Genomic DNA, 14,625 nt, shown 5'->3' on the forward strand with positions numbered 1-14,625 from the left:
CTCCTCCCATCATACTTTATCCAAACCTATTCAGATGACATGATAAATATTTCACATTCAAAGCTCAAACTGCTCAAAAAACATGAATATAACAAAGAAGCTTGGAAACTCAGATAACAGGGATATATTTGAGTTGGATTTACCTAAAATTAAATGTTTTTGACAGCAGATATCATGCCCTATAGAATATTTCTTTCTTTTATCAGTTTATTCATTTTCCCTGTTATGTCAAGGAGGAGCTTTGTAACTTCACTTTCTGAAGATTCAGTGAACAATTTGGGGCCAATAATCAGGCAGCTATTTCCATCCTTCCTGCAGCCTCTAAAACTATTGAAAACTTCACAGTAAGTATCTTAATTTTGAGGACGTTCTTTCTCATGGTCATTTATGCTTTAGTTTTAAACATTCCATCAAAACTGTGCTTTGTGACTATATCACAAGATATGATAGCCATCTATCATGACATATCAAGAAAAGTAACCCCATGTATTTTTTCGAAGGGAAAATTTACTGGATTGTAGCAAGTAGAGATTACTTCCATGGTTCATTTTGAACATACCAAACAGAAACCTTTGTGCACCAGATTGATTCATTTAACAGGCTTTTTTCATTCGTTCTGTACTTCCTGTTCCATAATCAACAGTTAATGAGATTGGAGATTTAGTTTTGAATTCAAAAGCTAGCATCCCTCAGGGCTTTGTGGGCCTTTTCTCTTCCTTCTTTGCGCTGACAATATTTTTAATTGCAGCAAAATATCTCAAATCCAACTATCTACACATTAATTTGTCAGATATTAATTCTCAAAATTATTTGAGCAATTCTCTTCTCGAATGTGCATTGAGAAGCAGTTTCAATGACTGATGTCTGTTTTGTGTTTCTCTCCGTAGGGAACAGTTGCTTGTTTGTCACAATCAGTGGAAATTGATTAAAACAATGTTTCTTGTATTAAAAACTTGGGAATTCATCTGGACGAATGTGTGACTTTCAGATATCATCTCACTATATGACAATGGAAAATTCAGATTGTTGGTTGAGGATTTGATCTTTCTAAGTTCACTTATGGGCTGTCAATTTGGGGATAAGCATGAACAATTTATATTCATGCCATCAAAAGAATTTATCATATGGCCCACGGAGTTTACTCGAACTAATATCTCAATTCCAACATTCTATCATTGGAGACAAACACACGTTTTTTGCCATTTGCAGATATGTGGAATCTAAATAAGTTGTCCATGTTCTTTTCTGTTTTTATAATCTTGCATCAAAGTATTTGTTGATCAGAACTTTTTCAACTAAGGTCTGAAATTGGTATGCATATCAGATGACAATCCAATTTAAATTGCCATCTGTCTCCAGCTGGCTCATGACTTTCTATGTTGAGCTTACCCACAGAATAGATGAGACATTTGAGTATGCAACTCCGAGGGCTTTCAACATGCTGTGCTGATCAGAATGCTTGAAAATTATAAAAGCCATTATTAATTGGACTAGTCCCAGAATATTGCAGTTTTAATTGGCTCCAGTCAATTTTTAAATGCCCATATTCATGTGTAACATTATTTTCAACCTTTAGTTCAGTCATTAATTTGGTATTTTATATTCTTGTCACATGACCCTGTGAACATAATTGAGCATAGTCAGGATTCCTTCTTGTGTTGCTCTGACTGTGTATTGCTGGCTCAAATAATAATGGAAGAAATGAACACTCTCAGTTCTAAACCTTTAAACTTGATCAACCAGAAATGAATTGCTGTTTAGCAAGGTCCGTTAAGACTGTATCATGTTGCATCAAAGAGCGATGGGACTTGGCCCTGTGTTCCAGTTTCCCTCTCCTTCACAATTTTGATTATTGGCATTTTCTCATAGGGATGGCAATGGGGAAAATTTTTGGGTGTCGCTCAGGCAACTCTCAGACACTGCCTTGCAGTTGATCATGGAACAATACATGGAACAGTACATCCCAGGACCCCATGCGTTCTGGCCGCAGCCATCTGATGCTAAGCTTGAGCCTTTGGGGAGCGATCAATAATCACTCCCAAGTCCCTCGCCCTTCCTGTTACCTTTTGACTTACATTGATCTATGTTATTCTCTATCCCTGGTTTCTGCAAACCTGTGTGCATAAATGCTCACTTATCTTCATTAAAAAATATTATGCCAATCTTGGGCCCACTTCCCCAACCTGGTCCGATCCAATTGTAATCTATTTCTTTCTTCATAATCCTGATTGTACAGCACAATTTCACATCATCTGTAAATTCAATTACTGTACTATCCATCCCTCGCCATGTCAAAAGACTACTCGACAGTGATAAACAAAGGAAACATGATGTTGGGGTATGTCGCCAAATCAGCTGAGTTTAAATCCTCAGAAGTCATACTGAAGTGATACAGTGCTCTGCCCCCTGCACAGACCTCCTGCCCTGTGTTCTTCTGCCCCAACCCCCTGTGTCACTTGCTTCTTTACTCCCAGACAACAATTGTTCTTGGGCAGTTTGGTGTAGCCTCCCACGTTCTGCTGGTTTGGTGTTCTGAGGGGGAAGGCCACAGGTCAGCCACATGTTGCCGTCCTGAGAGACAGTATATTAGACAGGTGGACTCCAGACATCACCATTCCACTGGATCTGTGTCCCCACTGATCATCGAGATGACTGGTCCAATGGTAGTTATCGGATCTTGAAAGCCCTGAGAGAGAGACATGCATCGCAGCCGCCACCATCTGGAAGCTACTGTTCAGGGTCGGAACAATCCCTGTCTCCTTGAGTGCCACCAGAGCTGCTGTCTGTGCTTCTGTGGAGATGGAGGCACCACCACACGCTCCATTAGTGACTGCAACAAAGAAAAAGGAGAGAAGATTTCATTAGTGAGATATGCTCTGGTGCCCCTTGTAGCAGTCACTGAGGAGTCCCCTGAACGTAAGGGAACAAAGAATTACAAAGAATGTATGGCACAGAAATAGGCCATCCAGCCCAACAGGTCCATCCGGTGTTTATGCTCCTTGTGAGCGTCTTGCCACCCTTCTTCATCTAACCCAACCTGCATAACCTTATATTCCTTTCACCCTGATGTGTTTATCTAGCTTCCCCTTAAATGCATCTATGCTATTCACCTCAACTACTCCATGTGATAGCGAGTTCTACATTCTTACCACTCTCTCAGTGAAGAAGTTTCTCCTGAATTCCCTATTGGATTTATCAGTGACTATCTTATATTTATGGCCCCTAGTTATGGTCTCCCTCACAAGTGGAAACTTCTTCTCTACACTTACCCTATCAAACCCTTTCATAATCTTCAAGCCTATTACTATTAATTTGTGCTCACAATCTGGAGATTAAAAAGAAAAGAAAGTCTTGCATTTATATAGTGCCTTTCATTACCTCATCAAAAAACTCTATCAGGTTAGTTAAACATGATTTGCCTTTAACAAATCCATGCTGGCTTTCCCTAATCAATCCACACTCATCCAAGTGACCGTTAATTCTGTCCCAGATTATCATTTCTAAAAGTTTCCCTTCCACTGAGGTTAAACTGACTGGCCTATAGTTGCTGGGTTTATCCTTACACCCGTTTTTGAACAAGGGTGTAACATTTTCAATTCTCCAGTCCTCCGGCACCATCCCAGTATCAAAGGATGTTTGGAAGATTATGGCCAGTACCTCCGCAATTTCCACCCTTACTTCCCTCAGCAATCGAGGATGCATCCCATCCCGGGTGACTTATCTACTTTAAGTACAGTTCACCTTTCTAGTACCTCTTCTTTATCAATTTTTAGCCCATCCAATATCTCAACTATATCTTCCTTTACTGAGACTCTGGCAGCACCTTCTTCCTTGGTAAAGATAGATGCAAAATACTCATTTAGCACCTCGGCCATCCCCTCTGCCTCCATGAGTAAATCTCCTTTATGGTCCCTTATCGGCCCCAGCCCTCCTCTTACTACCCATTTACTGTTTACATTCCCACAGAAGACATGTGGAGGATCGTCTGCATGTTGTCGCATACAATCTGTACATTCACAGAATGGAAGCCCTTTCTGTTGAGGGAACATCATGTTGCAGCTCGCAAAGCGTTACGAGTGCCATCGATTGCACGTGGACCTTGGACAAGCAGCAATTGTGTAAAACTGTGCCCTATCTTGTTGCTACCTTGCTGTGATTCCAAAGGTGGTGAATTTGCCAGCTCTCCTCCAAAGTGTGTCGAGTCATCTGACGAATGCCTGCTCATACTGCATCCAGGATGATATTGCAAAGATTGCTTCTGCTGTCTGAAATGAGTCACTGACAGAAAAGATGTGTGTGATGGTTGTTTTGAAGTCCACCGAAAGCACAGTGTGGGCTGATGGGCGTGGCCGCAGGTCATCATGGGGGAGGTAATTGAGCTGCCCTACTGCCTCTTTGATGAAACGCACACTTACACAAATCTCCTCAGTGTGCATTTGACCATGATTTAACTGATCTGGGAGTGCTTGATGCTGACATAATATTTACAGCACAGAAACAGGCCAACAGGTCTATGATGATGTTTTTGCTCCACACGAGCCTCCTCCCACCTTACTTCATCTCACCCTATCAACATATCCTTCTATTCCTTTCTCCCTCATGTACTTATCTAGCTTCCCCTTAAATGCATCTATGCTATTCGCCTCAACTACTCCTTGCGGTAGCAAGTTCCACATTATAACCACTCTCTGAGTAAAGACATTTCTCCTGAATTCCTGATTCTGTTTATTGGTGACTATCTTATATTGATGGCATTAGAGATCAAAAGTGGGAAAAGTGCTCCATTATACAGTGCTTTAACCTTTCTCCTCTCAGTAAGTGCAAAAATTCAATGAAGAAAATAGCATCTTGTTGTCCAACCCCTGCCTGAGCAATCTTATTAAAATGAAAGTAGTTTTATAAGCCTACTCTCTCTTCATAATGTTGACAGGCGAACCATTTTAGAATCAGTACATCAAGTGCAAAGCATCATGCAGTTGGCACAACACTATGGTACGAATACATTATTTAAGGAACATTTGAAATGGTATTCGATAAAATCAAAGGGAAATGTGTCAATAATTTTTCCAATCAAAACAGCTTTAGGGCACATTTATGGTGCAATGCTATTTTGAAGGTCTTCTTTTCATAGTGTCACAGTAGGTACAAGGCAGGAGGAGGACATTCGGCCCATCATGCTTGTGCTATCCAATTAGTCCCATTCCCCTGCTCCTTCCCATTGCCCTGTAAATTGTTTCCCTTCCAAATGTGTTTCCATATGGTTAATGTTTACATATTACTTTTCCTTTCAAGTTGAAAGTAGAAATGCAAAATGTTTTTTCTTTGTCCATATGTTATATTTCAGAAAGAAGATGTCGAAATGTAATGAAATATTTTGTATTTCCTTTCCACGCAAGTGGGCTTGAGTTTTTTTCTTTGAGCCGTCTAATTTCCCACAGGACTCAGTCTTAGCATTCTTCGTCCAACATGCTGTTAGGAGATGCTGAAACCATGGAGCGACGAGACACAGATTTCATCTCCTTCGCCACTAAATTAATGATCTTATCCACACTATCGTGGGAAGGCACTGAATGAAGGGAGGAAAGTCTAAGGGTTTGTGTTATTCACACAGGAGTGTTCCCTAATTTGCCCAGAGCTCCATTGCTTTCTGTCAGTTTGCGAACACTTCATCTACTCTGCTTATCAGCGGCATATATATTTTTTCCAGACACTGTTAATTAATTTGGTTTGAGACTTTTCAGGATGTCTCCCACAGATCCCTCAACCATTGTCTTATGACTACAGCTGCATTATACAGTAGAAACTGATTATAGTGATTGATTGGGCCAGTAGTCCAATCATTACTTTAACCAGCTGATTACAGCCAATTCCCCATGTGTAATGATGCTCAGCACAGAGTGGCACTTTAAACAGCTGGTCAATCAGCAACTGACCTCCTCCTCTTAAAATCGGACTTGATTTAAACCCAAACCGACACTCCTGAGTGGAATGCTGTTCAGATGTTATTGGATAGCTGAGTAATGCTGACCCGCAGTTTAAACAGCTGATCGGTAAGCTATAAAATTGTATCATCCGCTATTTAAAAATGTTACGTTACTATCCAGGATGATAGTTTACCTATCAGTGCTGCAGTCAAAGTGCCCATTTGGGACTACATCAAGGTAAATGTAAACTAATGCTTAAACACTGATCTTCAGAGGAGAGTCTGAGAGGGTAGGCTGAGCCGTTGATTAAACAATTGTTTAAAATGCTGCTCAGTGTCGAGCAGCAGTACAAATGGGAAATCGGCTTTGTGTTTAAATTTTCGTGCATCACTAATATTCAGTTTCGGCATTTAAAAATTTACATCCACTTGATCACAACAAACAGTTATCTGAACACTGATAGCTACTAGTCCATGCAGGCACACATGAAGGTGCATTTCTGCACAGGGACTGAGCCAGGGGCAGAGACGGGGGACATTACAGAGGTGGAAGTTGGCGGTCTTTGTGATGGAGAGGATATGGGGCCAGAAGCTCAGCTCAGGGTCAAATAGGACATCGAGGTTGCAAACAGTCTGTTATAGCCTGAGACAGTGGACAGAGATGGGGGTGGAATCGGAATGGAATTTACTGCATCTTGCACAATTTGAAGCCTGGTGTTTTGTATACAAAGTCCCAGAGATAGTAAGAACGTTGGTTTCTGAGCAGATCTGGGCAATAACAACTCACTTGCCCTAATTACACTTAGATTAATGCAGAGCCAGCAGACCTGAATTATTGAATTGGTTCAAGATAACTGTCTAGCTTGGGAAAGCAGAGCTGTGCTCTTGGGTTTAAGTACTTGCTCCACACATCAGGCGTTTAAATGTTAATGTGTCCAAATAGCTAGACCAGACAGGGAGCTCTCTGCTAACATTAAAAAGATTCAAAATGGAGTTTAAAATGTTCCCAGGTGCTTCAGTGGGAAGCCGGGGAAGCTGTTAAATTTGGCTTCACAGCAGGCAGCCCTTATATTGCAGTCAGCATGAAGCTCAAACAGAGCGAGGCAACCTCTGGGAGGTGGACTCACACTTCTTGCCGAAATCGAATCAGATGGTTGCTTGCTAGAATGTCACTGCAGAGTTAGGGACAGTGCAAAGCTGGAAAGTGCTTCACGTCAACACATTCTGTGATGACTAAGTGGGCAATAACTGACATTCTTCAGTTCTTCTTAGGTTGTAAAATGATTGTACAAACACTCATTTGTTTAGAAAGGATCTGTTCCAGGGTGCATTCAGTGTGAGGCAGATTGGTTTTACATAGATGCTGCAGCTACAGTGTAAGTACAGCCTGTAATCCAGCATCAGTGCCTGACGTTATACCACAGTCTTGCTGAATGAGAGTAGGTAGTCTCGCTCCATTATGCTTTTGAGTCTGATTTGGCCTTTGGCACTGGATTTACACTCTAAGTTTAGTGTTAGTGCCAAGCACTGACACTGAACATGTGGACTGTGAATGCACCTCTGTTATTAACAAGGGAAAGAACAGTTTGAAATCCTTACGGTGCTGTACTTGCAGTGGTTAAGCTTCAGTGAACCACTAAAAAATTTTTGAATTAACGTCTAGAACAGCTGGAGTAGAGGCATGATACAAATACCTGCTGAAGAGAAATTATCCTTAATTTGCCTGTTAAAAAGCTACATACTTTAGAACTTTACTGTGCAGGAGAAAACATCTTCAGATTATGAAACTTTTTACCTGCAATTTGTACCAAATGCTTAATTTGAAGGCACAACTTAGTGCCTTTTTAAATCATAAAATCTGTGCATTAGAAGTTTTCTCTTCAAGCTTAAAAGCTTGAAGACTCAGGAAAAGCTTTCCTGTGGTCTCACAGTATTCTTGCCCTTACCCATCAGACACGAGATGCTAAGTGAATGTAAATGCTACATTTGACTCCAGTGTGATGACATTATTTATTTAAGGTCAGAAGCATGAGCCTATCAAATAATAATTGGTAAGCTTGACAAATATAAGAAGATTATGTTGAAATCTTTTTTTTTTAAAAGCAAGCAATTGTGAAGTGCCAAGTGGGAGTCCAGACAATAAATCACAGTCAGCCTGGCTTGTTGAATGGCGGGTTATCAACCGTATTAGCTCCAAATGAACTACAGTGACCAGTAGAGTCCCACTGGGAACCAGTGCTGGGATCCATGCTGTTTTTAATATTGATCATTTTGATGAGGGTACTGTAAGTAGAATGGATTTTCTGGATTTGTTATTCAATGAGATTGAAGTGATTAGTGAATTTACTCTGTGTGGTATACTTAGTACCAAGTAACACGCTTGCACAAATTCCTGTTTCTGCTATTTTAACCTCTTAAAATCACAGAGAAGTTACTGAATGGTAGATAATTTTAAGCAGCGATTCAGTGTTGGCATCTAGATGACTGAGAAACTGCACAGGCTTTAGTCTTGAGTCCATATTTTCCTGCAAGTGTCTTTATCTTTGACTTTTATCTTCTTGTGTTTACAACCCGAGGGGAGCGCCAATGCCAGACAACCAAAGACCTGGTACCAAAGACCTCCCAACATAACGGGTGTGAGATGTTCATCAAAATTAGTTTCTTATTGTTTAGTCTTTTGCGAAGCAACTGTAAAGCCTATCTCATTTGCCCTTTAATCAGCCTTTCGTCTCAGTGCCTTTTTTAAAAAAATTGTATGAATTAAAAAATAAACCTTTTAATGTAATTCTTACCTCCAAATCCTTTCTTTGGAAAAAATTGTCAAAAAAAATTTCAAAACATGACACTTATTATTTAAGTTCCACATTTACGGCAACTCAGCTGAAATGGTGAGTTACATTTGACTTATTCCATTTTACATCTTTTCCCTCTCCTCTTTTGAAGATGCTGACATTTGCCGGGGTATGGTTCCACAGGCACTGGCTGCTCTGAAGTGCCCATTCATTTATATGTCAGCATGGGCAGTGCTTGTTGGCATGATGTTCACCCATGGAAGGCAAAAGAGCTGACCCTGATTTTGTCCTAACCTAATGTTTAAATGCACACTTTCCAGCAGGAGTCGCTAAGAGACCAGGACCAGAAACCTTGGCTGATTATTTCTGTCTCTTGCCCAGGGGAGCTGATGTCTATTGTATCTCCTCAGCTGCTGGCCTGATTGGACCTTCTGGGCCAAATGGCTCAGTATTTCATTGAGCAGCATTTTTACCCACCAGCCGATCAGAGAGCTGTAAAAGAATACATTAATGAGATAACTTGACTAATGATGCTGCTTTTTCTACATGCTTTGAGATGCTCAAAAGGAATCCCTTTAAAATACTTTCCTAATGCCAAAAAAATACAAAAGGCGCAAAAAAAACCAAAATAATCTTTACATGCAGGCGCACTATTTTGAAATTGGATGCTACAGTGATATTCCATTGAATGAACAAGCACTGTAAGTAATCTCAGTGCATTCTTAATGTTTCCACATTATAGTGAATGGGTGATTACCCTTCGAAATTGGTTATTTTTCTGTGGGGAGCAAAAAGCTATTTTACAAAATTACAGTGTAAGAAAGCTGATTAACCGTATGCCTTATTCTGCAGACTTCGATGAGCTTTGATCTCATTCATATTCAAAGAGAAGTACGCATGATACTATACAAAGGAAAACACATTATAGCCTGAGGATATGAACCAAGAGGATATGACCTGGCACAATCAGACTCGATTGGGAGGCAGTTCGAAAGTTATTAAAAGGAGTTCTTCCTAATGTCCGACTCCCGTTGGGAGACTGCACATGTGCAAATGAAGCTTGAATAATCGAAAATTGCTGACTCGATCTCGAGTTAATTAATTGGAAAATATTACAGATCTGACAACTGCCATTCTATTTGGCAGAGCAAATGTCACAGATACTGGCACATAATTAGAGCAACAAATGTCACTGTAGTAGAACTAAGGAAATCTTAGTGCTTAGGTCACCCCTTTAATATCAGGTGGCCAGTGACAGATTTATCTGGATTTCTGAAGTTGTACGAATTTAAATACTTCTTAAAAGGAGCTGTTGTTATTTCTGCAGCTAGGGGAATGAGAACATCTGGATTCCGTCTGTCAGAGATTCACAACTGTATTCAGCGATGCTCACTGTTCAACACTGAGTCACACAATCCATTTTCTAACAACCATCTGCTCAAAAGAAAATGAATAAATGATGTTGGAGGAGAGTAGAAAAATTAATTGCACAATGAGAGATAAACACACTCAATTATTTTGGTGCCCAACCGAAGTATTGATTAGTTTGATATCTTTTTAATTAACAATGCGGAACGTCAATAGGGCAACAGAGTTAAACGTTTTAGTTGCAGTTCAAAGAATGTCACGCAGTACATTAGCAGTCAAGCGCATCGGTTGTCCTGGGGCTTGTGTCTTGTCAACTGTATGTTAATTCAAAAGTGAGTTATTAAAACAAGAAATCTGGTCGGTGCACCAGTCAGCAAATCTGTCACATCACACCAACCTCATGCAAATAGGGCCTTTATTATAAATTATAACACACGAATATAGATATAATGATTACAGGTTGAGCAGGAGAGGTGCTGGAGGAAAAAGTAAATTTGAAGTTAATTTGATGGGATGACCTGTCAGACAGGTCCTGTTCCCGCTCTGTGTTACAAATGGTGTGGGTGGATGGTGGGAACAGAGAGCACTGCAAATGGAACACATCAAGGAAGATAAATAGGGGAATGTGAAACCATTGACAATTGAACTGACTCAAACCTGTAGCTACGGAAATGTAAGGCAGACATGTGCTTCATTTCTTCATGACAGACCAGCACTTTTGCTTTGTTCCTCATTTTAACTTAAATAATTGGCTAAGTAATAAGCTGAACAAGATTTTTTGCCTATTGAATATGTTGGTAGGAATTCTCGTCCACAATAACTAATTTGTAAGAAACAAACAATTCCATTTATGTTTGACGATTGTACTCAAGTGAGCTGCTAAAAGAACAAATATTGATGAAAACTTTGATCACAGCTTCAGGTATGAGTGATAGAGATGGCTATTTTTCAGGGGCGGAGAGGGTGGGGTAGGTAGTAATAAGAAAACTATGTTATATTCGTAACTGAAGAATAAGAACACTGACCATATTTGAATGCTAATGTCACAAGTTTAGGGTCTTGCTTCAGATATTCTCTTGGGTGCAGCAGGGCTATTAAATTCCATAAGTGGTCTGAGCATCTTATGTTTAGGAGTGTCCCCATGCTGCCTAATATCTAACTATACAAAAGTGTCATCCAGGGATATAACATTCCTTGTGATCTGAACTGGATAGCCCTGTTTCTCGCGTAATGTGCCTTTACAATCTTCTCAAAGGCAGACCGAAAAAACACCTGGTAAAATGCGACCAGATATGAATCATTGAGCTTCTTTCCTTCAACACAAGTATACATACCAAGTGACTGTTACGACTGGTATCAATTATTTTGTATTATTAGATCTTCACATAATGATAGAAAACAATGACTGTTACATTTCTCTGCATCAATTAGCCATCTTACTTGACTTAAACAAAATAAGTCCTATCTTCCTGCTTGCAAAACGTCTGAGCCTGGCCAAAGCTTTCCCTCGCAGCTTTTTGTTTGAAGATCCCACTGATTTACTGTGTCTCTGTCTCTATTATTATTTCCCTGTGTGCACAGACAGAAGGGAGGGCCTGCCGCTCAATATCTGCAGAGCACCTGGGACCAGAGAGTTCCCAACACAAAGAGTGCGTGGTGTTTATCCATTACCGAGACAAGCTAACAATTTACTTATTGTTTATGGTCTTTGGAGCAAATTAGCATTTTAACCAGTCTTTTGTGCAATTGCTTTTCTTTTCAACTTATGTGAAAATAAATTGCATTGAAAACCCAACATTTAAAAGTAACTCTTTTTCCAAATTCTTTCTGTGGATAAGTGGTCAAAAAAATCCCAAAACCTGATGGCATTCATGATGTGGAGATGCCGGTGATGGACTGGGGTTGACAATTGTAAACAATTTTACAACACCAAGTTATAGTCCAGCAATTTTATTTTAAATTCACAAGCTTTCGGAGATTTTCTCCTTCCTCAGGCAAATGTTTCAAGATCTCCTTGAAGCCTACGCATTTATACATATTGAACAATAATACATGGTGTTTACAGACTGCCCCTGCAACTGCCCGTTGCCAAGGCAATCACCGTGTTCAGACAGAGAGGTGTTACCTGCAGAACCTCCGAATACACATTCAACAAAAAAACAAACAGGGAAAAAAAACAGAGAAAAAAAAAAACACAGAGAGAGGCAGAAACATCCGGAAGGCAGAGAGAGCCAGCAAATGACCCATTATATTAAAAACAGATAACATTTGTTCGCTGGTGGGGTAACGTGTAGCGTGACATGAACCCAAGATCCCGGTTGAGGCCGTCCTCATGGGTGCGGAACTTGGCTATCAATTTCTGCTCGACAATTTTGCGTTGTCGTGTGTCTCGAAGGCCGCCTTGGAGTACGCTTACCCGAAGGTCGGTGGATGAATGTCCATGACTGCTGAAGTGTTCCCCGACTGGGAGGGAACCCTCCTGTTTGGCGATTGTTGCGCGGTGTCCGTTCATCCGTTGTCGCAGCGTCTGCATGGTCTCGCCAATGTACCATGCTCTGGGGCATCCTTTCCTGCAACGTATGAGGTAGACAACGTTGGCTGAGTCACAGGAGTATGAACCATGCACCTGGTGGGTGGTGTCATCTCGTGTGATGGTGGTATCTGTGTCGATGATCTGGCATGTCTTGCAGAGGTTACCGTGGCAGGGTTGTGTGGCGTCGTGGACGCTGTTCTCTTGAAAGCTAGGTAGTTTGCTGCGAACGATGGTCTGTTTGAGGTTGGGTGGCTGTTTAAAGGCGAGTAGTGGAGGTGTGGGGATGGCCATAGCGAGGTGTTTGTCCTCATTGATGACATGTTGAAGGCTGCGGAGAACATGGCGTAGTTTCTCCGCTCCGGGGAAGTACTGGACGACAAAGGGTACTCTGTTGGTTGCGTCCCGTGTTAGTCTCCTGAGGAGGTCTATGCGATTTTTTGCTGTGGCCCGTCGGAACTGTCGATCGATGAGTCGAGCGTCATATCCCGTTCTTACTAGGGCGTCTTTCAGCGTCTGTAGGTGTCCATCGCGTTCCTCCTCGTCTGAGCAGACCCTGTGTATTCGCAGGGCCTGTCCATAGGGGATGGCCTCTTTGACGTGGTTAGGGTGGAAGCTGGAAAAGTGGAGCATCGTGAGGTTGTCCGTGGGCTTGCGGTAGAGTGAGGTGCTGAGGTGCCCGTCTTTGATGGAGATTCGTGTGTCCAAGAAAGAAACTGATTCTGAGGAGTAGTCCATGGTGAGCTGATGGCATTGGTACAGTGATACTCATAACGTGGCTTGTGGGCAATTGCATCCATTTTTCCTGCATCTCAGAAGACATGTTTCCTTTGCTCTTGACCTTCATTCAGTTGTGATATGTTGCCAGAGCAAAGAGATACCAAGAGAGTAGTTTTTGGAGGACAGGCTTTCAGTATCCATAGTGCAATGAATGGACACTCAACAGCTGCAACTGTGGCACAATTGAAATCAAGGAATGGGCATAATCTCACATCTGATCAATCTGCAGTATGGCACGTTGGAGCATACCTGAAAGTGAGCTTTTAGCAAACCCTCAGATTGTGACTCCTGAACAGCACCATATTAGCATTATGTAAGGTTAAAATCAGTGAAAACAGTGTTATGTCATGATTTTGTTTTGGTAAAGGTTTGCAAAATAGGACCAAAAATTGTCAGAATAATCTGTTTTTCTTCGAAGACTGGAGAAGAATTGGCTGCATGGGAATCCGATAATTCCCATGACTAATTTTATACTTTTGAATTGACTTCAGAGCCACAACATACTAGACACAGCTAGATGATGTACGAGCAAGTGAGGAAGATTGAAGGACAATAATGGAGAGAAGATATATTGAGTTTTTTCCTCCCACAATGGGACAATGAGCATCATATTGAAATAAATGTCCTTATCAAAGGTTGTCAGGTCTCTGAAGTGCTAAAAACATATTAGAAACTTGTGGGAAGTTACTGCTGAGTTTTTGAATGAAAACAATTCCTAATGTTGAGCTGTGTAGAACTTTGACTGTGCTTGGCGAAAAGAAGGAAGAATAGACAAATAGTCAAAAATGTAATGATATATCTATCTATTGAAGAGGGTATGGCAGTGCACACTGAAGTCACACTTTATTCAAGATGCAAAATAATCTTAAAATGTTGGCTAATTCTCTGCTGCAACCTGAAACCAAACAAGCATATTGCAATCTGCAAAGTTCTCTGACCAAACAATAGTTAAATTTTGAATGACCTCAGGCTGTGGTTACTTGGAGCAATTAGACTTTTTGGCCTTAAAGGCACAGGCTGCCTTAAAGACAGCTCCACCTCAGCAGCCAGATGATATTCCTGCCATTATAAAACATTTCATCCAAATTACCATGAGCAAAATGATGGGGAGATCATCCACTAATATCTAGAATATATTAAATTCAGTATGAACATTACACCCTCCTTATTTAGATACCATTTCTGCCATGCCTCTTGGTGGCATCTTGCGGGTGTCTAGTTATTAAGTGAGC

The 14,625-nt window shown here is 40.9% G+C and overlaps 1 protein-coding gene across 8 annotated transcripts in view; it reads left to right on the forward strand.

The window, feature by feature from the left end:
* The window catches only part of LOC137300492 (uncharacterized), a 418,621-nt gene that overhangs the window by 90,931 nt on the left and 313,065 nt on the right, over positions 1–14,625 (forward strand). The gene's annotated exons all lie outside the window — the stretch shown is intronic.

The sequence above is a fragment of the Heptranchias perlo genome, chromosome 31 (genome assembly GCF_035084215.1).
Source record: "Heptranchias perlo isolate sHepPer1 chromosome 31, sHepPer1.hap1, whole genome shotgun sequence".
Classification (NCBI taxonomy): domain Eukaryota; kingdom Metazoa; phylum Chordata; class Chondrichthyes; order Hexanchiformes; family Hexanchidae; genus Heptranchias; species Heptranchias perlo.